Source organism: Neofelis nebulosa, chromosome 10 (assembly GCF_028018385.1).
Source record: "Neofelis nebulosa isolate mNeoNeb1 chromosome 10, mNeoNeb1.pri, whole genome shotgun sequence".
NCBI lineage: Eukaryota > Metazoa > Chordata > Mammalia > Carnivora > Felidae > Neofelis > Neofelis nebulosa.
Genome location: NC_080791.1, coordinates 22,707,557 through 22,710,778, shown reverse-complemented (window position 1 = coordinate 22,710,778; position 3,222 = coordinate 22,707,557). Strand labels below are relative to the sequence as shown.

Genomic DNA, 3,222 nt, shown 5'->3' with positions numbered 1-3,222 from the left:
GGAGGGTATTATGCTAAGTGAAATTAGTCAGTCAGAGAAAAACAAAAATCATATGACTTCTCTCATATGAGGACTTTAAGAGAAAAAAAAGATGAACATAAGGGAAAGGAAACAAAAATAATATAAAAACAGGCAGGGGGACAAAGCAGAAGAGACTCATAAATATGGAGAACAGGGCTACAAAAGACGACGGCTGCGGCGCCCGGGCGGAACTTTCCAGAACGCTCGCTGAAAAGCGGAGGAGCGGCGGCTGCCGGAGCTGTGCCCAGCAACGCGCTCCTTCCCGCTCCCCCACACCGGCCTCGGCCCCCTCACCGGCTGTAGAAAATGGTGAAAGAAACTACTTACTATGATGTTTTGGGGGTCAAACCCAATGCCACCCAGGAAGAATTGAAAAAGGCTTACAGGAAATTGGCTTTGAAGTACCACCCTGACAAGAATCCAAATGAAGGAGAGAAGTTTAAACAGATTTCTCAAGCTTATGAAGTGCTCTCTGATGCGAAGAAAAGGGAATTATATGACAAAGGAGGAGAACAGGCAATTAAAGAAGGTGGAGCAGGTGGTAGTTTTGGCTCCCCCATGGACATCTTTGATATGTTTTTTGGAGGAGGAGGAAGGATGTAGAGAGAGAGGAGAGGTAAAAATGTTGTGCATCAGCTCTCTGTAACCTTAGAAGATTTATATAATTGTGCAACAAGAAAACTAGCTCTGCAAAAGAATGTGATTTGCGACAAATGTGAAGGCCAAGGTGGTAAGAAAGGAGCGGTAGAATGTTGTCCCAATTGCCGAGGTACTGGAATGCAAATAAGAATTCATCAGATAGGACCTGGAATGGTTCAGCAAATTCAATCTGTGTGCATGGAGTGCCAGGGCCATGGGAAACGGATCAGTCCTAAAGATAGATGTAAAAGCTGCAATGGAAGGAAGATAGTTTGAGAAAAGAAGATTCTAGAAGTTCATATTGACAAAGGCATGAAAGATGGCCAGAAGATAACATTCCATGGTGAAGGAGACCAAGAACCTGGACTGGAACCAGGAGATATTATCATTGTTTTAGATCAGAAGGACCATGCTGTTTTTACTAGGCGAGGAGAGGATCTTTTCATGTGTATGGACATACAGCTGGTTGAAGCACTGTGCGGCTTTCAAAAGCCAATATCTACTCTAGACAACAGAACCATTGTCATTACCTCTCATCCAGGTCAGATTGTCAAGCATGGAGATATCAAGTGTGTGCTGAATGAAGGCATGCCAATTTATCGTAGACCATACGAAAAGGGTCACCTAATCATCGAATTTAAGGTAAACTTCCCTGAGAATGGCTTTCTCTCTCCTGATAAACTGTCTTTGCTGGAAAAGCGCCTACCTGATAGGAAGGAAGTAGAAGAGACTGATGAAATGGACCAGGTAGAACTGGTGGACTTTGATCCAAATCAGGAAAGAAGGCGCCATTACAATGGAGAAGCGTATGAGGATGATGAACATCACCCTAGGGGAGGTGTTCAGTGTCAGACCTCTTAATGGGGCCAGTGAAGAACACTGCTGGCATTTTATATGCAGTAGTGAATGAATGAAGGACTATAATCATAGCTCACTACTTGCTATTATTGTTTTTGTTTTAATATTCAACTATAGTAGAGTTTTAAAAGTTAAATGAAGAATAAAAAATATAAAAGCTCAAAAAAAATATGGAGAACAAACTGAGGGTTATGGGAGGGGTTGTGGGAAGGGGGATGGGCTAAATGGGTAAGGGACACTAAGGAATCTATTCCTGAAATCATTGTTGCACTATATGCTAACTAATTTGGATGTAAATTTTAAAAATAAAAAATAAAATTAAAAAAATAAAAAATCTTAAATAAACAACATAATTTATACCTAAAGGAGATAGAAAGAGAAAAAGAAAACCCAAAACTAAAAAAATAATAGTAATAATAGAACAGATCAATGAAACCAGGAGCTGGTTCTTTGAAAAGATCAACACAATAGATAAATCTCTAGCCACACTCATCAAACAAGATCGAAATAAGCAAAATCACCAATGACAGAGGAGAAATAACCAACACTACAGAAATACAATTGTAACAGATTATGAAAACCTATATGCCAACAAATTGAACAGCTTAGAAGAAATGGGTAAGTTCCTAAAACCTAACAAAACTAAAACAGGAAGAAAGAAAAATTTGAACAGAGCAATTACCAGCAATGAAATTGAATCAGTAATTTAAAAAACTTCCCAAAAAACAAAAGTCCAGGACCAGAGAGCTTCACAGCCAAATTCTATCAAACATTTAAAGAAGAGTTAATACCTGTTCTCAAACTATTCCCAAAAAAATAGAAGAGGAAGGAAAACTTCCAAATTCATTCTATGAGGCCAGTATCACCCTGATATCAAAACCATATAAAGACACCACAGAAAAAGAGAACTACAGGCCAATATCTCTCATGAATATAGAGGCAAAAATCCTCAACAAAACATTAGCAAACCAAATCCAACAATACATTTAAAAAAATCATACACAATGATCAATAGGATTTATTCCCGGGATACAAGGATGGTTTAATATTTGCAAAACAATCAACAGGATATGTCACATCAATAAGAGAATAAACACCATATGATTATTTCAATGGTTTCAGAAAAAAACATTTGACAAAGTACAACATCCATTCATGATAAAAACCCTATACTAGGTAGGTTTAGAGGGAACATACCACAACATAATAAAGGCCATATATGAAAAAATCCCAGTGAATATCATACTCAATGGTGAAAACCGATCTTTTCCCCTAAGATCATGAACAAGACAAGGATCCACTTTCACCACTTATATTCAACCTAGTACTAGAAATCCTAGCTGCAGCTATGAGACAACATGAAGAAATAAAAGGCATCCAAATTGGTAAGGAAGAACTAAAACCATCGCTATTTGCATATGATGTGATACTATGTATAGAAAATGTTAAAGAATCCACCAAAAAACTACTTACTAGAACGGATAAATGAATTCAATAAAGTTGCAGGATACAAAAATCAATGTACAGAAATTTCTTGCATTCCTATACACTACTGATGAAGCAGCAGAAAGTGAAATTAAGAAAATCCCATTTACAGTTGCATCCAACACAATCATATATCTAGGAATAAACTTAACCAACAAGATGAAAGACCTATACTCTGAAATTATAAAACACTGATGACAGAAATTCATGACAATGCCA

The 3,222-nt window shown here is 37.6% G+C and overlaps 1 pseudogene; it reads left to right on the top strand.

Moving 5' to 3' along the window:
- The first annotated feature begins 247 nt into the window (after positions 1-247).
- LOC131487021 (dnaJ homolog subfamily A member 1-like) lies at positions 248-1,586 on the top strand (annotated as a pseudogene).
- The last annotated feature ends 1,636 nt before the right edge of the window (positions 1,587-3,222 follow it).